Genomic DNA, 24,371 nt, shown 5'->3' with positions numbered 1-24,371 from the left:
GCCTGGACAGTAGTTCGCCCAGCCAATAGCTCCTCCCTTTGGCTATGCGAATGATTCTCCCTACTTGGGTTTGGAATAGAGTGTCTCTCTGCCATGAGATCAGACATCATGCTAGTATGTCAATGGAGTTGCAAGCTCATACCAGGATTGTTTTTCCAAATTTACTCGTGCTTCAGCCTGTTCATCTTCAATCTTTTTTATCATGCTTCTAAGTTCTTCATTGTTGTATGTATCCCCTATGTTACCCTACTCTGATGCCAAGTTGTTATGGTCCCTAGTCATGGATCGAGTAACTCGGTGTGAGATTTGTGAATCTAGCACTGTAATGGAGCAGCTGGTCTCGGTAAGGAAGGAGAAAGAGCCTTTCTTGTGTTGATCTTGGATAGGAGGTAAGCAGCCTCCTTTGTGAGTCAATGTTGTTGTTCTAGGGTAAGGGCAGAGAGCCCTTACTGCTGCTGCTCGGACAAGAGGGGAAAGACTCCCCTTTTGCTCATGAAAAAGTGGATTTGGAACCCTCTTGGCTATTGCTCATGTTAGGGGCTGAAAAACCTCTAACTTGTATCACTTTTGGATCAAGGATTAGGGGTTCCTGACCTTCTTCTTGCTTGCCTTGAGGGTGAGATGAACTAGTATTGGTACTGCTCATGATAAGAGGATTGAGAACCCTCAACCCTTACTCGGAAAGGAGGGTAGAGTCCTTCTCTTGCTACTAATGATGAAAAGGAGGCTAAAGCCTCTGTTTGAACTCAGAAAAGGGACAACAACTCCCCTCTCTTATGGATCAATGGAAAACAACAATCAAACTATGAGAGAAGGATATTCAAATTCAAGAGGGAACCTGGACCTAGAGCTCATCAAGGACACCTCCAAACCCTAGAGCTCGTCAAGGAGAACTCCAAACCCTGTTTAACCTAATTCAAGACTTTTCTTTCTTCTCATTCCCTTGCACTCTAAGTAGGCTTGATGTCCCCCCTAGTTTTAGGGTAAAATATTACAATTCTGCTCCTATGGCAATTTAACTTAAATAATGCATAAAAAACTAATTTAAAACAATATGGAAAGAAAGCTATTAACTCTGTAACTTAGAGCGCTTTCGTTGTATGACTCGGTTAGCTATTGAGTCCTCAACGATGCACAAGCACATTCAAGTCTTGTCTCATTTGTTCAAAGTCAAAATTTTCGAGGTGGTTCTCAGCTGCATTATATATTTAAGTTTGTAGTTGCTGATGTGCCCTTATCTTCACTGTAATAGCAGCAACAATTTTAAATTTCAATACTGGTTTCTGCAGTGCCATAGCAGCAGCAGAAAACAATTTGTGGAAGAACCCAAGTGCTGCAAAACCAGCAGTTTCCTCCTGTCTCCTCTCCCGAATCCATCCATCTAAGTCAGAAGCTCCAACATCTGCATCATGTAGGAGTCCTTTACATACAACATCTATCAAAATTGCATATGTAGCAACAGAGGGAAGAACATTAATTTTCTCTAATGAATCAAACAGCGTAAATGCTTGCACCAGACATCCAGCATGGCACAAACCATTAAGCACTGCATTACAACTAACTAGATTGGGATGGACACCCTTGGCTCTCATCCTCTCACAGAGAACCAAAGTCTCTTTAAGACATCCTTCTTGACCGAACCCATCAACCATAATAGTAATAAAAAGCATCCTCCCATCATATTTTTCACCAATTCCAGAAAACCCAAACTGCTAAGTAGTAAATTGTAGTATTCCCCCTGTCTGCTAGGCATTTCATCATACCACTGCCCGTCCTCTTCCAATTTTCTTATCACCTCTGAATTAGCTCCAATCTGACTATCTAATGGAGCCCATTTCTGCACTGTAATAGCAGCAACCAGTGGACACTTCATCCTACTATTCAACCCAGCCACAAAAAAATCATACATCCACAAAACCATTCCCAACACCCCAAAAAAAATTTATCTCCAGTTTTTTTCACGTTGGCTACTTTCTTAAATTCAGAACTCCCTCCGAATAGAAAAATTTCTACGAACAGAGCTCGTGCACCATACATGGGACCCAAAAATTTCAGTAGAACATTGTGAATTTGACCAAGAACAAACTCACTGCTGCTGGTCCCGTCAATAGAAAAATCATTCATCCACAGAATTATCTCAACCCTGCCCTGAATACCCAACAAAATTTCATCACCAAAATTCACACCTGGTTGAAGAATTTTGACAAACAGTGGTCAAGCATCATACAAATCAACCAAAAGATTAAACACAAGGTTCTAAAATTGATAAGGGACATGCACACTGCTACTGTTCTAGGCAATTGAAAAATAAAACAGCCCCCATAAATGTTTTTCTATCAATCCCGGCATCCCCAGAAAAATTCCATCTTGGAATTCATACACACAAGCCGGAATTCCAGTAAATTTGACTATTTCTCTGTTCCATGGAACAGAGAACATCCGTCCCCAATTTTCGAGCAGCATTGTTCCTGCTCAGGCCCTTGGAGCCCCATCAACCCCATGGAACAACTGATTTGACTTAAAAATCGATGGCATTTCAGAAGCTTACCTCCAAATGCGTTGAAGTTGGTTCCCCACTGGACTGCCGAGAGCGAGATTGAGAGTGAGAGTGAGAATCCGAAAGCAAAAGCCCTCCGGATTTATTTCTGAAGGTGCCGATGGAGCCTCTTCTGTTTCCGTTGGTGAATAGCAGCTCTTTGAGGATTTGCCACTTGGAGATTTTCTGAGACAAAAGGCTCTCAGAAACATATCCTGGTCGAAAGAAACTCCAAAAATATTACCTTCTCTTGTTTGGAAAGGAGTTTTGCTCGCAGTGAGCAGGAGTGGATTGATTTCGGATTTTTGGGGTCCTTCTCAGAGATTTTCATGGTTCCCGGTTTGGATTTGAGGTCGCACCCAAATCGTCCATAGCTACTTGGGACGGTGAACAACAGGACGAGGATTTCCCTGCTCGGGAAATTTTAAATTTTTCTAGCTTGTGGCCTGTCTTCCCATTAGAGAGAGCGTTCGCTGCCTTTCCTTCTGTGAATTTTTCATGCTTGGAGGATTTAGGTCGTATGACCTTCTTTTCTGTGGCCTTGAGGTACCTCTCCATTGAAAAAAATTGAATGGAAGTTCTACACATTCCATCCTGCAAAGATACTTCCCATACTATAAGTCTTGGACGTATTTCTTCCAATAAATCGAGCATGGCAATCCATTTTTCACGGGACGAAGAATCGCTGATTGTGTTCCAACTCTGACACCAGTTGTTACGGTCCTGGATCTGACACATGGATTCATAGGGAGGAAGAAGAGAATGATGAAAACAAGCCAAAGGGAAGCTTGAAAACCCTAGGTTCTTTGAGGAGAACGCACTCCCTGAGCTCGTTTAGGAGAACTCAAAACCCTTTGTTTATGCTAAATCAATGCTTGTCTTTTTTATTACTCTTACACCTTCAATAGGGTTCACCCTTACAAGGCTTAAGATAAAATATTACAAAAATACTCCTATAAATAAAATATTCCAAAAATGCCCATATGGCATATTAATTCTTTAACTGAAATAAAATAAAGTAAATTAAATAAAAGCAATTAAAATAATAATTTTATTGCATGCATAACACACTTCAACATTGAAGGATTCTCAGATGCTGACTGGGCCGGATCTTCAGATGACAGAAAATTTAATTCGAGATTTCTTATGATAGTTGGGGGGAATTTGGTTACATGGAAAAGCAAGAAGCAAAAGGTAGTAGCACGGTCTAGAGCAGAAGCAGAATATAGAGCCATGGCACACATTGTTAGTGAACTCCTATGGATAAGATCTCTTCTCACTGAATTAGGATTCTACAAAGAAGCTCCGATGGATCTATATTGTGATAATCAAGCAGCAATACACATTACATCAAATCCAATCTTCCATGATAGAACAAAGCATATTGAAGTGGACTGCCATTTTATTCGAGAAAATTTCCAAGCAGGCTTCTTATCTCTAAGTCATATATCATCACAAAGTCAAGTTGCAGATATTCTCACCAAGTCGGTCACTCACAAGATTTTGTCTACCATTTGCAGCAAGCTAGGCCTATATGTTGTCTTCTCACTACCAATTTGAGGGGGAATGTTACAATGTGGGACCCACCATGATGCACGAACTGGTGGGACCCACCTTGAGGACGTGGGATGCCAAGAAGATTCCTCACCCAAGCTAGCACGAATTAAGAAGATAAGAAGCACAAATTGAAATGAGTTAGAAGACTTGAACATCAAGTGGGACCCAAAAAGATACTACGAGTTGGTAATCTTATCAATATGAGCTGGAAGATCAGGTGGGACTCACAAGGATAAGGCCACAAGATAGCCTCCTCCCTTATGTCCACGTTATTGAAGAAGATTTCTAGTTCAACTTATATTAGACCTCTAGTAGATTGTGTTATCTTGTCATGATAGACTTGTCTTAGAGAGTTAGAGTTGGAATGTAATTAGGAGATTGAATGGTTAATTGTATAAGGACTCTATCACTTCCTTTACTATAAATAGAGGTGTTGTAATTTGGAATTAATCAAGTTACACATCTCTTTCTTGAGTAAATTTTTCTCTCTTTGCTTGGCACACATATCTCTTTTCCTCTTCCCTTCTCTCTACCCGAGAGCTCATCTTCCCTTTTCTTCTTTTTCTTCCACCCTTCTCTTGCTCAGAATATTGGAAAAGGGATCCTAAATTCAATAGGAATAACTCTCTACAACTATACAACCTTCTTAGTTAATTTTTTTAGGAAACTTTAGTAAAAATAAATCTCCAGGGACCATTAGTCCCACATGTTTCTAGGAAACACTTTTCTAGAAAAAACTTCTAGTAAGGAAAATTTATTGATAAGGCATTTTTTACTGAAACAAATTACCTTGTACAACTATAATGCCTTGTTAGTGGATTTTTTTTAGGAAAAATTTGAAAAGTAATTCTAGTAAAAATACATCTGAATTTCTAATTAGTGCCTCCTGTTTCTAGGAAGTGCTTTTCTAGCTAAAAAATATTAATAAAAAAATTTGCGGGGAAGGCAATTTCAGAAACAAATTACTTTTTACAACTATGTGGCTTTGTTAGTACCTTTTTTCAGGAAACGTTGGAAAAATATTTTTAGTTAAAATACAACTCCAGGGACCATTAGTGCCTTGTATTTCAAAGAAACACTTTTCTAGATGAAAATTATTACCACAAATGTTTTTTTTTGTAAAGCAATATTGTTAAAAAAAATTACTTTCAACAACTGTAATGTCTTTTTAGTGCATTTTTTAAAGAATCTCTGGAAAATTATTTCAAGTCGAAATACGTCTCTTAGGAGCATTAATACCTTATGTCTCCTGGAAACACTTTTCTAGCTGTAAATACTTAGTAGGAAAATTTTTTGAGAGACAATTGATGCTACAAAAATTTAGTTTCTACAACTGTAAGGACTTCTTAATGCATTTTTTCAAGAATCTTTCGAAAAGTATTTCTAGTCAAAATATGTCTCAAGCAATCAGTGCCTCATGTTTCTTGGAAACACTTTTCTAGTAGAAAATGCTTACCATAAAAGTTTTTTGGTAAAGATATTTTTGCTAAAATAAATTACTTACCATGACTATAAAGCCTTGTTAGTGCAATTTTTTTGAAATGTTGGAAAGTGTTTCTTATAAAAATTCTTCTTCAGGAACCATTAGAACCTCCTATTTCCTAGAAACATTTTTCTGGGTGAAAATTCTTACCAAGAAATTTTTTTGGTGAGGCAATGTTTGCTGAAACAAATTACTTCTTTTTAGGAAACATTGGAAAAATATTTGTAGTAAAAATATGTCTCCAAGGACTACTATATTAGGTGTTGGAAGATATGGAGGACTGCCATTTTATATGAAAAGATCCTATACATCATTTGCAGCAAGCTGAGAGTTTATGATGTTCTCTCACCCCCAGGTTGAGGCGGAGTGTTGGAAGATGGGCTCAAGCCCACATGACCAAGGAAGGCTCACATATCCAAGTGTGTTGAAAGATGGGCCACAGCCCATAAGACCAAGGAAGGCCCATATATACTAGTGTGCTGGAAGATGGACCAAGCCCATAAGATATGGACCCACCATGATCATATGAGCTGGTGGGACCCACCATGATCACGTGAGGTGGCATTATGAGTCTTACACAAGAAGAAGTATTACAAATCCACAAATATTATGGAAGGAAGTCTCACAGAAGAGTTTCAGTTTAAAAGTGTTTTAGTCATGTTAGTCTTCTATTTATATTGGGCTATTTAATTATGCTAGGACTTACCTTTAAGTGTTAGAGTTTTGGTGTAATTGGGACAAAAGTAGTTTAATTGTAATTGGACTCTACTATCTTCCTCTATTATAAATAGAGGTTCATTTTCTCTGATTACATTAAGTCAATGAATTATTTCTCTTTTCCATAAATTCAACATGGTATCAGAGCAAGTTTTATGAGTTGACTCGGTCAACCCACAAAGGTAATGTGATCTTTTCTGATTTATTATCTCCAGCAGTTTAGGTTCATACTTCTCTTTTTTCAGTCCCTATACCTATTATTTGATTTAAGTTTTAACCTCTATACTGAGCTTTGCATATTGCATATTATATATTGAATCAAAGGTCATACTACTATTTGAATTAAATTCGGATTTTTCAATGCAATAGGATACCAGTATGACCTTTGATTCCTCCGATGAGAATATATCCTTAAATATAGATGAGATTGACAAGAAATTTTCTACTTTTGAAACTAGACTTAAATACCTTTCATTCAAGTACAATTATCTTCTAAAAAATACTTCTATTGAGATATATAATTTGATAGATTTCGGTCTCTACTGAACTAAATACTCTTTCCCCTTTTTCCTGCATGACCCTTGATCTTCCCAAATAAATATTTCCATATAAAAAAATCAATCGAGAATTGGTTGAATATTTAAGAAATTAGACTTACATATCTTTCTTTTGATATATAATTCTCCATATAAAGTATTGTTCTTGGTAGCATAAAATAGCTCAAAATTTGAAGCTTTCTATTGCAGCATGGACCTCTTCTGCAATCTAACCTTTGATATTTCAAATATCGATTTCCCTTTAAAGATAACTCCGATTGCAAAAAATTATTTTTCCTTGGAAAGTACACTCGAATATATTTCTGTCAATATATAATATACAATATGAAAAGCTCATTATAGAGGTGAAAATAGAAATCAAATAACAGGTAAAGGGACTAAAAAAAGAGAAATACAAACCAAAACTGCTAGAGATAATAAATAAGAAATTATCACATTACCTCTGTGGGTTGACCAAGTCAAATCACAGAACCTGTTATGATACCATGTTGAATTTATGAAAAAGAGAAATACTTCATGTTGGAAGATAGGCCCAAGCCCACAAGACCATGGAAGGCCCACATATCTATGAGTATTATAAGATGGGCCACACGACCAAGGAAGGCCCACAAGATGGGCCCATGCACATAAGAAGTAGGATCCACCATGATTACCTCAAGTTGACATCCTTATCACATAAGTTGGAAGATCAAGAAGGACTCACAAAGGCATCTTTATCTTATGGTCATGTCCTAGAAGAGTTTTAGTTCGACTTATATTTGTCTTTTATCTATATTGAGTTATTTAATTATGCTAGGACTTATCTTTAGCTGTTAGATTTTGGGTGTAACTGGGACAAAGGTAGTTTTATTGTAATTGAACTCTACTACATTCCTCTATTATAAATAGAGGTTCAAGTACTATAATTATAAAAAATTAATGAAGTCAATGAAGTATTTCTTTTTCCCATAAATTCAACAATTGACTTAATGTAATCAGAGTACATGAACTTCTATTTATAATAGAGGAAGGTAGTAGAGTCAATTACAATTAAACTACTTTTGTCCCAATTACACCAAAACTCTAACACTTAAAGATAACATAATTTAATAACCCAATATTGTTAATATTTTCTAGCCCAATAGTGGTTGCTGGAATAGCCAAACTGAGTTGCTGAAGAGAGTAGCAACAACTATGGATTTCCACCAAGAGGAGTTGCCGTGAGCAGCCAAAATAAAGAGCTCCAGGCTCTGAATCTATCGAGAGAAACCTAGTTGCTGGAGGAAGCAGCAATGACCAAGAAAATCTACCCAATAGGCTATTGGGACAGCTACAACCGAGGGCTCCAATCTCTGAGTCTGACGACCACACCAACACACAAAAGAAGCTGAAAAATCTGGAGCCATCTTCCCTTCTTTTCTCTTCTTTTTACACATAGGGTTAGGTTAAGTTCAAGACAGCCCATGGGCTTAATTAAATCCAACCTAGCTCATTAATCCTTGCTTATTAACCTATATACATGTAAATATCTACACAACTAACATTAATATAACTTCTAACTTATATGAATTCCAAAATATGGTAACATCCCCCCTCAAATTGATGTTGGTAAGTCAACCAGCAACAATTTGTCAACCAGAAAATTATGGCGGTGTTGAGTCATTGCTTTGGTGAAGACATCAGCCACTAGGAGATCCGAAGATATGTAAGGAAGAGATATCACTCGACTCTCCAAGGTATCACGGATAGAATGACAATCAACCTCAATGTGCTTGGTGCATTCATGGAAAAAAGGATTGGTAGCAATCTAAATAGCACAAGTGTTATCTACATGAAGAGGTGTAGAGGTAGTTTGAGAAAACACAAGTTCTTTGTTGGAAGATAAGCTCAAGCCCACACGACCAAGAAAGGCCCACATATCTAAGATTATTATAAGATGGGCCACAGGACCAAGGATGGCCAAAAATATTGGCCCAAGCACATAAGAAGTAGGACCCACCATGATTACCACAAGTTGCCATCCTTATCACATAAATTGGAAGATCAAGAAGGACTTGTTAGTGTGTCAATGCCCACCTCTCACGAGTTACTGTTAATTCAATGTATTCACTGCCCCCCAATTATGAGGAGCGCCAATGTCGATAGTGAGTAAGTTAGTTAGCAGTTATGGCTTAGACGCTGATGAGGTCAAATTGTGACCACAATGGTTATTTGTGAAGAAACTGTAAAATGAAGGCAGGGTTCGGGGCGTCAGCCCCGACGGGGTCCAGGCCCACGGTATGCCCTTAGTCACTAATGGGAGACCCAAGCATGAACGGAAAATTAAAAATACTCAAGTGTGAACGGGAATTAATGGAAGCAGTGAAAAATAGAGGTGCACTCTGTACTGACCATCGCAGCAGACAGAGGCATCCATCGGCGCCGAAAGAGAAAGGAAGTTTCCTTTCTCTTATTTCTGTAGCTGTCTCCCAGCTGTCTTCCTCGATTAGTGCTACAAATCACCTATAAATAGAGGTGTTCTTCAGCAACAAATCGCATCTAGAGTAATACCTATTCCCTGTTCGTTTTGTTTTTCTTTTTAGTTTCTTCTTTTGTAAGTCCAGAAGTCTTTGAAGCTCGTCTAAGAGTGTGTGGTGGGACAAAATCAGCTTTATATTGAAATAAAGTTTAGCGTTGTCTTTCTTCTTGATTGTTGTTAAGATGTCCCTTGGTTGAGCTTACTCTATTTTACGAGACTCACAAAGGCATCTTTATCTTATGGTCACATCCTAGAAGAGTTCTAGTTTGAGTTATGTTTGTCTTTTATCTATATTGAGTTATTTAATTATGTTAGCTCTTATCATTAAGTGTTAGAGTTTGGGTATAATTGGGACAAATATAGTTTTATTGTAATTGGACATTACTACCTTCCTCTATTATAAATAGAGGTTCATGTACTCTGATAATAATAAGTCAATGAAGTTTTTCTCTTTTCCATAAATATAAACAACCAAGTTATGTGAGTGAAATCATCAATAAATGTAATAAAATATTTTTCTTGAGAAATGTTGGAGACACTCAAGGGCCCCCAAACATCAATATGAATTAAATAAAATGGAGTAACACTTTTGACTGGACAAGGGGAGTATGTACTCCTTTAATGTTTACTCAATTGACAAACCTCACAATGAAATTCTGACCTTACTTTAAGAGAAGGAAACATATAATGAAGAGATTGTGCATATGGATGTCCCAACCGATTGTGCCATAACCTTGTCTCATTTTCAGGAATGGAAACCATATTCATTTTTGGCACGTCCAGGTAGTAAAGTCCCCCTTGTTCATGGCCTCCACCAATCACCTGCTTTGTTATAAGATCCTGAAATACACATGAAGTGGGTGAGAAGCTAACATACCAATTAAAATATTTTATCAACTGACTAACAGATAATAGATTCAAAGGGATAGTAGGAATGGAAAGAATATCAGTGAGCGGAAGTGATGGTGTGACATAAGTGGATCCTTTCCCTTGGACTTTGGTTTGAGAATCATCAACTATGGTAACAAACTTGTGTGAAAGACTCGGAGATAGACAATGTAATAAACTTTTGTTACCTGTAAGATGCTCGGAGGCTCTTGATTCAATTATCTAGGATGAAGATGAGGTAGATATCATACCTGAAGCAGTAGTGGTAGCATGTTATGGTCCTTGACCATAGACCTCATCACTCAACGAAGTGAAGGATCATCAAGGGGAGCAGGGGACGAACTAGGGTGAACAGACTTGCCTGGTCGATCTATATTTCCCGAGAATGGTTAGAGGGAAGGGATTCGTGGAGAGAAGAAACCAGGATCATCAAAGGGAGACCTGAACCTTGGGTTCGTCAAGGAGAACGCCGATCCTAGGTTCCTTAGAGGAGAACACTGATCTTGATCTGGGTAAAATTTGACTTGCTTCCTTCCCTTCCATTTGTCCTCTTAAGGCAAATCACGCCAAGGACCAGAATTAGTGTTTTTACAATACTACCATTGCTGGCTTACTTGCTACCATAGACTGAATTAAAGTAACATATAAATCCTAAATTAATTGAATGATCTTCTGAGTCACCAACTCACCCACGTCGCCTTTGGATGACTCGTTCGGCTATCGAGTCCATAACATCATTCCACCCTTGGGAAAAGTGCTTGTCCTCAAACTAGAATGTAGGGTAGACATGCTGGAATACTAGGAGGTCTTCCCAAGTGGCTTCTGTGACATCGGTATGTGACCACTAAACCAGTATTTCTTTCCTTTCCGCATTCTGGCGAGCATTCAGAACTTTGATGGGAGTGAGAGAGACTTTACCGTGTACAATAGGTGGTAATGAAGGAATGGTAGTTGGTACTGATCCTTTGAGTGGCTTGATCCGAGAGACATGAAAGACATCATGAAGCTTTGACTCTGGAGGAAGCGGGAGCTTATAGGCAACTTGGCCCACCCGCTGGGTAATTTTGAAGGGCCCAAAATACTTAGGAGAAAGCTTGTGCCGAGTGCCCACAATTGAATTTTAACGGTAAGGCTGGAGGCAGAGCCATACAAAGTCCCCTGGAGTGTACTGAACATCGCGGTGACCCATATCATAATAGTGCTTCATGCAAGCTTGAGCCTTGTGAAGGCGTTGGACGCATATACCAACAATTGATCTCAACCTATAAGAGCTTGGTCAACTGCATCCACTCTTGTAGACCCCTTAGCATACGAAAGTAAGCGAGGGAGATCCCGGCCATATAGTATTTGAATGGTGTCTCTTGTAAAGCCGTGTGGAATGATGTGTTGTAGCAATACTCCGCCCATATAATGCATTGCACCAACTTTTTAGGACTGTCCCCCACAAAGCACCTTAAATACATTTCAATTGTGTGGTTCACCACCTTAGTCTGGCCAACGGTTTGAGGGTGATAAGCGGAGGAATATTTCAGTTTCATACCACATAATCTGAATACTTCTTTCAAAAATTTAATGCTAAAGATGACATCTCGATCACTGACTACTGATTCCGGAATGTTGTGGAGACGAACAATATTTTTAAAGAACACTTGGGCTACTGATGTTGATGTCTAAGGATGCGCCAAAGGAATGAAGTGTGCATACTTGGAAAAATGGTCAACCACCACAAAAAGAATAGACTTCCTCGATGCCTTAGGGAGGTCCTCAATGAAATCCATAGAGATGTCCAACCATACCTGGGTGGGAAGATCAAGTGGTTGTAGTATCCCAGCTGAAGATAAATGGTCGGTGGTGTGCTATCGCAGACAACTAAAAATAAAACCTATACTCCTAAAAATATATATAGTAGTGCGAGTCAGGATCGATCCCACATAGAGTGATTAGTCTACTTTTATGCTCCATGAACAAGGATGGGGGTGTTTGAGTATAACGAAAACACTTTTAAAAAAAACAACTTAGAAACAATTCAAATTAAAAGAATCAAAATCAATCAAGAGAACAATCCACCATCGGAATTCCAAAACTGATCATCGATGCAAGCATATATCAATTCACACTTGAATATTCACCGTTGGAACTATCTTCCTATCGCTCATTTCGTAGTTAATTAAAAAAAAAGCGATCCAATTAACCCTAACTACTAAACAACCCAAGCAAAAAATTAAAGGTTTAATCTAGCAGCAGCCTTAAAAATTAGAGAGATCTATGAAGCTCAACAACACAAGTACAAGCAGCTGCATTTAATTTAGTCCAACGTTCTTCTCAAGATCTAATAATTTCTGACGCAGCGAATCATCAAATCTCAATTGCTTCACAGGTTAGAGAGATCAAACAATTAAGGATTTGACGTCTAACCTAGCAGTAGATTGTAATGAGTAATAAACTAGTAGGCCTCCTAGGAATTAAACGAGACAAATCATGAATGAAAATTTCAGAAGAACATCAGATACTCAAAACATAAATTGAATGATGAAAATAAATCAGATCTCACAGTTGTATTGATATTGAGGCTTCAGTTTCCTTTGACCAAGTCTAGAAGTTTAGCCACGCATAGCCATGAAGAAATCTGAAGAAAAAAACCAGAGAAAAGAGAGAGAACATGCTGGAGAAGATAAAAAATAGGGTCTGGGGGGCCGAACTCCTTTTTTTCTTTTTTTCCCTTCCTTTCTCCCCGTTTAGGGTTTTTCTTTTTGTGCATCCGGTTTGGGTCACAGTGCCGTGACTTGAACCCAGGTTTAGACCTGGATTCAGGCCGTGTTGCACAAACTACAAAACATAAAAGTTATAGAAAGTTTTATTTTAATTCTATAGCATCTTGAATCATCTCCATCCGAACTCTGATGAGAGAGTTATGCCCAGGTTATAAATCAGTGTCGAAACTACCCAGAATTGCCCAATTAACTTTGTTTCGCACTCAACGCTTCCATTCGCATCCTAAATAAAAATATAAAAATAATGAGTATATTTAGGTTCCAAATAATTATAAAAGCCTAAGCATTAATAGATATAAATATGACATTTTTCATTCTCAACAAATTCCCCCACACTTAGCTTTTGCTCGTCCTCGGGCAAAGCTCAAATTCACTTTCCCAAAAACACCAAGGCTGTAACGCCATCAACAAAAACAACCAAGCTCTTAAAAAATCTTAAAATATCATGAAAAAAAATTCTTAAACAACTTTAAATTACTTAGTAAGCATTTTCATTCAAAGATGGAGTAAACTAAATAAGTAGACGCTCATAGAAATAAACACTTGACTCTCTTGTGGTTGAAGGGTATGTGTTTCTCTCAAATTCATTCCAATGAAAATGATCTCTTATGGTTGAAGGGTATGTGTTTCTGTCAAATTCATTCCAATGAAAATGATCTACCATAGGCTTGCATATCTTCTCATTCTCCAACACTCAGATCACATGCATAACACAAATCATAAGGACTTTTCAAGGGTTGTAACGGGGTTTAGGATCAAGTTGGGAAATATTTGGGAATGTAGCTCAAAAGCCATCGAAACTAGTGGAGCAAAAATGAATCAACTCAAGATCAAATATATTAGACACGTAAAAAAAATCACTCCACTCAACATCTTCTTCAATTTGTATCTATCTCGTATGAATAGACTCCTTTCTTGGAATTTTAGGAGGAATTATGAACACTGACAGTTTGTAACTTTAAAAGTCATTCCCTCCACTTCCTTTCTACATTTCTTTTTTTCTTCACTTTTTTTTAACTAACAATGGAACTCATGAATTTAGGATGAAAAAATGTTCCATTTGACCTATCATTGCCATACCACAAATCCAGACACCCCCACACTTATTTCTTGCACACCCACATGAACCATAGTGAGGAACAATGCTCCATTAGCTCTACGGCTTGGGTAAAGTTTTTCTTTTTTTCAGGTTTAAAGCGTGTAACATGGGTTCACAAAAAAAAAAATATCAATAAAGCTCAAAGGGGTTCAACAAAAGGGAAAAATAATAATTACGAGGTAGGCTATTCGGCTTATGTAGCTTATAACAAAGAGGGCCTTAATCATGTTAATGCATGCATGTGTCAATGTGACCTCAAAGAGAATCAAAGAAAGTTCTAGAGAAACAAATCCATGGAAGAATATCTCTCATGAAAGAAAATAGTGAGACTGATATGGATGTGTCAGTCTGAAGGCTCAAAATCTCACCGGCTTTTGTCTACCAACTTTAGTCACTACCATCCTCAAAGAAAATAACTAGACTAATTCATTCTCAGTTGAAAGATTACTTATTCAATCATGTTATGAATCTTTCAAGAGCCTAATTTAATTTTGATCATGACATACACAACCAAAAAATCACTAAAAACCAAAAAAAAAAAAAAGAAAACAAAGAAGAATTGTTTTTTCTAAATTTATTTTTAATGGAATTGAAACACAACCTAAATCCCTTCCCCCACACTTAGAACTTACATTGTACCTAATGTAAGGTGAAATTTAAAGAGAAGCACAAATAACCAAAATATAAATGTGAAAATAAAGAGAAAAAAGAACGAACTCCCCTTGGATTGCCTTCCAAGCAGCACCTTTGTTTATTGTCATTGGCTCGACTCAATGCTTCTATCTTCACTTAGTATAAATTAGATCCTTAAGGTCCAAACACTTGGAAACCTTCATGGCCATTCACCTTGAACACTTTGGAAGTCGCTAAACTTTGAATTTCAACTCCACCATGACGAAAAACATTAGTAACAACAAATGATCCAATCCAACGAGAACGCAACTTACCCAGAAACAAACAAAACCGTGAATGGTATAGAAGGAATTTTTTACCAAGTTTAAACTCATTCCTAGAGATCATCTTGTTATGAAAAGCATCGTCTTTTCCTTGTAAATCCTTGCACTCTCATAGCCATCATTACAAATTTCCTCTAACTCTTGTAGTTGCAACTTCCTGTGTCTTCCACTTTCATCCATCTTCATCTTGAAACACTTGATGACCCAATAAGCCTTGTGTTCCAACTCAACTGGAAGGTGGCATGGTTTCCCAAAATCCAACCGATAAGGTGACATATCAATGGGCATCTTATACGCAGTCCTATATGCCCACAGGGCATCATCCAAGCGCAAACTCCAATCATTTCTGCTTGGATTGACCGTCGTTTCAATGATGGACTTGATCTCTCTATTTGACATTTCCGCTTGTCCACTAGCTTGCGGATGATAGGCAGTCAACACCTTGTGGGTCACATGGAACTTTCTTAGCAAAGTCTCCACAGTTCGATTGCAAAAGTGAGTGCCTCGATCACTTATTAGAGCTCTTGGAATTCCAAACCTGGAGAATATATTAGACTTGATAAAATATGTAACAACTTTAGAATCATCAGTCCTGGTAGCCTTAGCTTCTACCCACTTTGAAACATAATCAACAGCAAGAAAAATGTAAACATCACCAAAAGATACAAGGAATGGTCCCATGAAATTGATGCCCCAAACATAAAAAATTTCACAAATTAGTATGGGGTTTTGTGGCATCTCATTCCTTGGGATATATTACCTATCTTTTGACAATGTTTGCATGACTTACAAAAAGAATATGAATCTTTAAATAAAGACAGCCAATAGAAACCACATTCTAGCACTTTTCTGGCCATCCTCTTAGCTCCAAAGTGACCTCCACAAGCATAAGAATGACTAAAGGTGAGAATAGAACTAATTTCATTTTCAGGAATGCACCTTCTTATCACTTGATCTGCACAATGCTTCCATAAGTATGGGTCATCCCACACATAGTATTTGGCATCACTCTTGACTTTATCGCTTTGAGCCCTAGACAAACCATGAGGTAACATATTAGTAAACAAATAATTTAAAATATTCACATACCAAGGTAATGTCACACTCGCGGAGAGCAATTGCTCATCAGGGAACGTTTCATGCAAATGAAGTTCATCCTGCACATGACTCAAATGATCTACGACACGATTTTCTGTCCCTCTTTTGTCTTTGATCTCCAAATAAAATTCACTCAAGAGAAGTATCCATCTTATTTGTCTTGATTTTTCCTATTTCTTCGTCATCAAATAACGGAGAGCTACATGATCAGAGTAAACAATGACTTTAGTAACAAGCAAAAAAGATTGAAACTTTTCTAAAGCAAAAACAACAGCTAAAAGTTCGTTTTCAGTGGTAGAATAATTTCTCTCGGCATCATTCAATGTCCTTGAAGCATAATAAATGGCATGGGATGCTTTTCCAATTCCTTGACCCAAAACGGCACCTACTGCATAATCACTTGCATCGCACATTATCTCAAAAGGAACGTTCCAATTAGGGGGTTGGATAACTGGGGCAGAAGTCAATAGTTCCATTAGCTTGTCAAACACCTTTTTGGATGCCTCATCAAACTCAAAAGCCACATCCTTTTGTAGCAACTTGCACAGGGGTAATGCTATTTTGGAGAAGTCCTTGATGAATCTACTAAAGAAACCTGCATGTCAAAGAAAAGAACAAACTTCCCGCACACTAGCGGGATATGGTAAAGATTGAATAATATCAATTTTAGCTTTGTCAACATCAATTCCCCTGGATGAAACAACATGACCCAAAACTATGCCTTGTTCAACCATAAAATGACATTTTTCAGAATTTCACACTAGGTTAGTTTCTATGCATCTTTGAAGAACAAGTGTAAGGTTATGTAAACAAGTATCAAAGGAGTCTCCATAAATTGGGAAATCATCCATAAAGACTTCTATGATATGCTCAGTATAACCTGAAAATATGCTAACCATATACCTTTGGCAAGTGGTTGGAGCACGGCAAAGGACAAAGGGCATGCAACAATATGCAAAAGTCCCAAATGGGCATGTAAAAGTCATCTTTTCTTGATCCTCAGAAGCAATTGCAATCTGAAAATAACCTGAATAACCATCAAGAAAACAATAGTAAGAATGACCAGATAACCTTTCAACCATTTGATCAATAAAAGGTAAAGGGAAGTGGTCCTTGTGGGTTATTGCATTTAATTTTCTATAATCTATACAAACCCGCCACCCATTATGATTTTCACAATAGTTATTCCAGTCTTTTTAGGAACCACTTGAACTGGGCTGACCCATGTGCTATCCGAAATAGGATAAATCACTCCAACTTCAAGAAGTTTGGGGATCTCTTTCTTCACTACATCCATCATGGTCGGGTTCAATCTTCTTTGTGGTTGACAGGAAGGCTTTGCTCCCTCTTCAAGTAAGATACGATGCATGCATGTAGACGGGCTAATTCCTTTAATATTTGCAATTGTCCAACCAATAGCTGTCTTATGCTCCTTAAGGACATGCACAAGCTTTTCTTCTTGTGGTGCACTAAGTTTACTGGAGATGATCACTAGTAACGTTCCTCCATTTCTCATGGTACAAAAAAAGAAATTCACAACGATACAACCAAATTAAAAGGTCCTCCGGCCCATTAAATACAGGAGAATCAAGTTTAGTGTACCTTGGGACCACCCCATTGCCTGGACTAAAATTTCCCCCATAGCCAATGTGCTCTATGCATCCAGCCTGATGTGCGGCTTGTCCAGTCGAAGGTGCCCTTTCACCCTCTCTCAGAGTGGGTGTCCTTCCTAACATCCTCTCATATACCTGATTCGTGACTTACCTATTAAGATACCGCTTGAGAGAGTCGGCTATCCAACAGTGCTGCTAATCGGCCCTCAGGCTTCTCCTGTCTAGCGTTAACCATTTCCGTGAACCTTGCCAGGCTTGAAGACTCCCCCATATTTACCTGCTTTGATACCAAAGTTTTACGGTCCTTGATCATAGACCTCGTCATTCGACGAAGTGAAGGACCGTCAAGGGGAGCAGGGGACGAACCAGGGCAGATAGACTTGCCTAGTCGACCTATATTTGCCAAGAATGGTTAGAGGGAAGGGATTCATGAAGAGAAGAAACCAGGCTCATCAAAGGGAGACCTGAACCTTGCGTTCATTAAGGAGAATGCCAAACCTAGGTTCTTTAGAGGAGAACGATGATCCTGATTGGGGTAAAATTCAACTTGCTTCCTTCCCTTCCGTTTGTCCTCTTAAGACAAATCATGCCAAGACTAGAATTAGAGTTTTTACAATACTGCCATTGCTGGCTTACATGCTACCATAGACTGAATTAAAGTAACATATAAATCCTAAATTAATTGAATGATCTTCTGAGTCACCAACTCACCCACGTCGCCTTTGGATGACTCATTCAGCTATTGAGTCCACAACACAGCAGTAGTTGAGGAGGAACTAGGAGAAGAACCCAACATTGTCTTCATTGTATGAAATAGCTCATACTCTTCATCAGTAAAAAATTTCTGTGTTTCTTCTTTTGTGTTACTTACAATGGCTTGATTAGCCTTTGTCAATTCTAACTGTCCATTGGCTTTATAGAATATGTCTTTATAATTACCATATTGTCCACAATAATTGCATGCCTTGTAATCCTTGTAATAGAATTGATCTATAGTGTGGCCAAATTTCTTACAATGAGTACATTCTTTCCCTTTTTGCTCTACCAGTATCAGTTGTTCCACCTCTTCCTCTTCCTCCTCTATAACCTCTACCTCGGCCTCGGCCGCGGTTAGATGATTGTCCTCTATGATAAGAATACACAACGAATGATACCTCACTAGTGAAGGAAGAAGTGTATGGAATATGGAGTAGTATTGCACATACATCATCAAACTTGGGGACAACAGAAGCACTCAGAAGTTGACTCTTGGCAATCTCAAGCTGGGGTTTAATATTTGCAAGGCAAATAGCAGTAATTTAGGCTTCCTTCTACTTGTCTTGGATAGAAATATTTGTTGTTGAAGGCTGAGCTAACTTCCACTCTTGAAGAAAACCTCTAAAACGGGCTAACTACTCATGGATATTTTCTTCTTGTTTAGTATTCAACATCCTTTGGAGAATATCATATGGTCTATGTAGAGTATCCGGGCAAGAGTATAGTTTAGCACATGTCTCCCAAATTTTTTTAGCACAATAAAGATGAATGACATTGTTAGAGACATGTTCTTCCATGTTGTTGATTAACCAACTAATCACCAATGTATCATTTTTCAACCATTTTTTATAAAAAAATATCATCTTCATCAATAGGTGGTCCTCAGGTCGTGAGGTGACCAAGTAGGTGTCTTTTGTAATAAGAAACCTCCGAACCGATGTGGACCAACTCTTAAAATTTGAAACCCCATGCAAGAGTATAGTGGTAATTCTCAGTATAACACTTTTGATATTCATATTCTCTTCGGCTATGATAGGCCCTTCTTCAAAAAAAATTGTAACAATAACACCAAGTAGTATTCTTCAAACAACTCGATGTATGGGGAACATTTAGCATTGATGCTAAATTATTATTCTGATTTTTTTCTAATATCACTCATAAGAGACTCAAAAACAATCTTCTATAGTAGGGGTCTCTTGTACCCATGAAAAAAATTCTAACAATCTGATCATGGACTAGTCTCAGTTAACAAAATTTCCAAACCGACAAAATTTTTAAGATAGCTTCTTCTAGATGGAGAGACATGCATATTCACAATATAATAAAATTAAAATCATTCACATACTCATATTTAAATCATCTTCTAAATTCAAAAACCAGTAACATGAAGGAGAAAAAAATTAAGTACTTATCTCACGGTTTGTGATCTTCCTTCACAAAAGAGCCTTCTTTGAGTGGTGTTGATCATCACTTCTTTACAACATTCCTTTTAATGTCGGATCCTAAATTTAATACTCTGATACCATGTTGAATTTAGGATCCCTTTTCCAATATTCAGAGAAAGAGAAAGGAGAAATAAAAAGAAGAAAAGGGAAGAAGAGCTCTCGGGTAGAGAGAAGAAAAAAAAAGTAAAGAGAGATGTGTGTTAAGCAAAGAGAGAAAGATTTACTGAAGAAGGAGATGTGTAACTTTATTAATTCCAAATTACAACACCTCTATTTATGGTAGAGGAAGAGATAGAGTCCTTATACAATTAGTCTTTCAATCTCCTAATTACATTCCAACTCTAACTCTCTAAGATAAGTCTATCAACACACTCTACTACAAGTCTAAGATGAATTGAACTAGAACTCTTCTTCAATAACGTGAATATAAGGGAGGAGGCCAGCTCGTGGCCTTATCCTTGTGGGTCCCACATGATCTTCCAGCTCATATTGATAAGGTTGCCATCTCATGGTATCTTTGTGGATCCCACTTGATCTTCAAGTCTTCTAACTCATTTCAGCTTATGCTTCTTATCTTCTTAACTCTTGCTAGATTGGGTGAGGACTCTTCTTGGTGTCCCACGTCCTCATGGTGGGTCCCACATTGTAACAAACTTTTAGGAAAAAAATATGGAACCAATCTTAACATAGAAGAACTTCCAATGTGCAAGAAACATGTATCTTTCTTAAAAAAAAATCCTCTTGTGTCAATGGAAACACCTTCATGAGTGCAAAAAGCAAAAGCACTTGAACTAGGATATCAACCTTCATTCTTAAGAACCTTCAACGCATGTAAATACAGCCTTTCAATAATGAAAAAACATGGAACCATCAATGGAATAGCAAGACTTCATTCAAAAAATAAAGAACCCGAACTCCACAAGTCGTATCAATCTAAAAACTGATCTCTTTTCCTTAAGATAGCATGGATTAAAAACATCAATATCAACCAGGCTAAAGCTAATATATAAGATGTTGTAGCTCTATCTTTTCTATGTAAATCATGCTTAATAAGCTTCCAACTTTCCAAGATACACACCAGCATTCATCTCAAGGAAAGAAAACTTATCTTTGTGAACCAAAAAAGGTTCAAAACCGAACCTTGTTCAATTCTTCAACTCCACCAAGTGAATTGATAAAAAAAAACTTGATCAACCACCATCATAATTTCAGGATCCCAAACTTAAAGCTTTGATACCGTGTTAAATTTAGGATCCCATGAGATTTGTAGTAAAAGAACTTGGTTAAGAGAGAAAATAGTAGTAAGGGAGAGAGAGAGAGAGAGAAGGAAGAGGTGCACGAGTGGAAGGAGAAGGAGAGAGTGAAAAGAAGAGGGGTCATCCAGGGCTGACTTTGAACTGAGACGGATCACAAGCAGCTCGAGCTTGGCTCGATTCTGGCTTGGTTTGATTTGGTATACCTTGATCTAGAGCCGAGTAATGATCCAGATACGACTCGTTTGAGTTAACGAGACGAGCTCGACCGAATCATGATTCGGTTCGAAAGCTAGCGATCCGGCTCGTTAACGGGCTCGTGAATCGTGGGATCAGGGACAGGAGTGGGAGCGGGAGCAAGAGCGGAGGAGAGGGGGGGGATGCCGTGCCCCTCTCATCCGTCGTTGTGGCCACCTCTGTCGTAGTCGACAACTCCTCACCAGCCGCTACATACCCTTCCCTTTGATTTCTTCCTCTTCCTCCGATTTCTTCACCTCTGTTTCCGTCGCCGCCGCCTCCGTCACCAACGACTGGTCCTCGCCGGTGCCGGGTCTTCTCTCCACGTCGTCTCGACGGAAAACTAGAGTCCAGAGAGTCGAGACCTAAGTAGGGAGAAATAATTTCACTTGCGTGAAGAGGATTTCACACGTATGAAAGTCACACATGTGAGATCATAAACAAGTAAAAAAAAAAAAAACTCTTTGTCCCTTCCTCATGGCTTTCGAAGACACAGTAGAAATACGTTTCTAGAGACTATTAGTGGCTTTTTTAAGAAATGTTGAAAATAAATTTTTAGTAGAAATATAGGGACTATTAGTACCTCAAGTTTTTTTGAAATATTTTTTTAATTAGAAATTTTTATTAAAAAAATATATAATTTTCTAAGTTAGATTTTTCCTGCCAAGGTGGGCAAGAAAACTGTATAGAAAAATTTTGAATAAGTATTTGACAGTTGATGCTATAATACTTTTAGCATGAGACAATTTTCATAGCAATTTTGTGTATGACATTTTATTTGATTAAAAGTCTTTATTTATTTCCCTAGAAGAGGAAATAAGATGTCCATTTAACTTTCCTACGAAAATTTTAAAATATTTCTTGTAATTTTCTAGTAAGTCTTTGATAGTAATAAGATTTTATTTAAAGGTTTTTTTTGGAAATATGTATCCTAGGAAAAATATTTCTAGTTTTTTCTAGAATATAAATTTTCAACCAGGGGCACTAGGGAGGTCATAGTAAATTTATGGCCAGATTCAAAAATTAAAAATTAAGCTAGACAACATTTGGGGTAAAAAAGATTAATATTGGTGGGTTCTAATCCATTATCGAGATTCAATCTCAAACCATCCCTATCATTCTTTTTTTTAAGTGTATGGACAATTTTCTAGATAATTTATTTGACATATATTTTATGTAGAGTATTAAATGTAGGTCAACCTCGACCTCGGTCAAAATTATTAGGCTCGAGCTTGATTAAAATTTTAGGCTTGAGGCTAGGTCAGCCTGAGCTCGAGTTCAAAATCTTTAAATCAAACTTGGCTCGAATATAGGAAGGTACACACTCAGTTGCATTCGATGCCACCCTTTTGCCCAATTTTAAGTAGATGTCATGCCCAATTTTATGTAGAGGTCATGCCCAATTTTATGTAAAATGTATGCCAAATTTTATGTAAAATGTATGCCCAATTTTATGAAAAATGTATGTATAATTTTATATACAATTTATTTGACATGTATTTTTTGAAATGTTTTAAATGTATGTTTGAGTTCGAACTCGAGACACATAATTTTTTAAAAGTTTTAAATGAATGTTGAAGCTCGAGCTCAGCTTGAACTTGGTTAAAATTATTTGGCTCAAGCTCGATAACAATTTTAGGCTTGAGGCTAGGCTCGGCTTGAGCTCGACTTGAAAATATTTAAATCAAGTTCGGCTCAAACATAGGCAGGTTCGGGCTCGGCTCAGCTCGATGCCACCCCAAGAGTCAGCCAAGAGAGAGTGTGAGAGGAGGGAAGGAAGATTAGGTGATTCCTATTCTTCCCCCTCAACATGAATTTATAACATTGTACTTCTTGCAAATTACATCAATGCCCTTTTACCCTAAGAAGGGAAGAAAAAGGAAAAGAAATAAAGATATTTAACATCATTGTCAATATACATAGGTTACATCTTTCAACATCTTTCTTGTGTTTACGATAATTCGACATGGTGAATGGAGAGAAAGGGTAGACAAATAAGGGGATCTCTAAAATTGCAAAGAAGAACTATAAATGGAGCACAATAGTAGATGAGAAAACACTTGATTTTTTTATTTAAGCATATCTAAAATGGAACTGGTAGAAGAAATGATGGAAAACTAAGAATATTGATGTTGTTAACAAATTCAATGAATGTATGAGTGCATGCATAACAAAAAATTATGTAGTTGCCCAAATGAAGATTTTAAAGAGACAATATAGATACAAGAGTATAATTAAAAGTCAAAGTCTATGGGTTGGGATGATGTTGAAGGATGGCCTATAGTTCATTGACACGTGTGGAATGAATTTGTTTAAGTTAGACTAGAATTAAATTTACATTTATTTTTCAAAATAAATTATCTTTTAGTATTATTTAAGTAGTTTATTATACTTCTACATTTTTATTTTAAAAACACAAGTAGGCAAAAAAACTATGAAGTAAAGTGTTTCCAATTGTATAACATAGTTGCCACAATAGTTGAGAAATTAGTAGCAATAGGTATATGCTGACAAGCAAAGATTTTTATCATTTTCATGAATTTGACTCATTGCATGTTGATAATGTGCCCATAGAGTACATGGACAATATTGTAGAGGATGCGATAGGGCTTGGTCCATCATAACCATACATTGAAACAACACCATCAAGTCCTAGTCATCAATATTCAACATCTTCTTTTTCTCTTCATCAATGTCAAAGGCCACGTCCTCATGCTAAATCTCAAGAAGCCATATCTAATTGCCAAATTTTGATATGGTAGTCCACTCACTAGGTTTTTCTTTGTTAATTTGTTCAAAGAATCTATTCCTATGTGTCCTAATCTCTTATGTCATAACCAAGATTGATCAATTTTTTCACTAGACAAATGACACTACTTGAGGGTAAATCAACTATAATCACAAGATA

Source organism: Aristolochia californica, unplaced genomic scaffold, assembly GCF_029961685.1.
Source record: "Aristolochia californica isolate CCGP_79_NKW_82.1479 unplaced genomic scaffold, dmAriCali1.0.hap1 SCAF_8, whole genome shotgun sequence".
Lineage (NCBI taxonomy): Eukaryota > Viridiplantae > Streptophyta > Magnoliopsida > Piperales > Aristolochiaceae > Aristolochia > Aristolochia californica.
Note: the sequence above shows the minus strand (reverse complement) of the source record.